Below are 460 nucleotides of genomic sequence, written 5' to 3'. Positions count from 1 at the left end.
TGTTAGCCGCTACTAGCATAACACGCCAAATCTTGACCCAGTTGTCAGCGGTCGAGTTGTATTGTGGGTAAAGTAGGCGCCTGACTTTGGAAGGAAGAAGAATATGTGGGAAATAAAGATGATATCTCTGTGTCATAGCCCGACTACAACAATATTATAGGAGTGTTTGGGCCTTGTGGACGCAAAACGATACCAGAAGCTCACTGTACATCTCTATATACAGAATCAGAAAGCTGCTGTTACAGTAGCTCATCAGACTACCAGCGGTTATTGTTTACAGCATCCTCTTCTTTTTTTCCTTCTCCATGAGCTCAGTTGGATTTTTCAGCTGTAGCAGTTTTTTGGGACAGCTCAGTGCCATACCAGTCCCTGTGACACTCAAGACTCGCTGCTGGTCCAATTCCCATCCTGAGGTTTTTGGGCAGCGTGCCTGAACTTGGGGTTGAGAGAGAGAGAGAGA

This window comes from Morone saxatilis, unplaced genomic scaffold (genome assembly GCF_004916995.1).
Source record: "Morone saxatilis isolate NCDOM2014 unplaced genomic scaffold, NCSU_SB_2.0 Contig12, whole genome shotgun sequence".
Taxonomy (NCBI): domain Eukaryota; kingdom Metazoa; phylum Chordata; class Actinopteri; family Moronidae; genus Morone; species Morone saxatilis.
Note: the sequence above shows the minus strand (reverse complement) of the source record.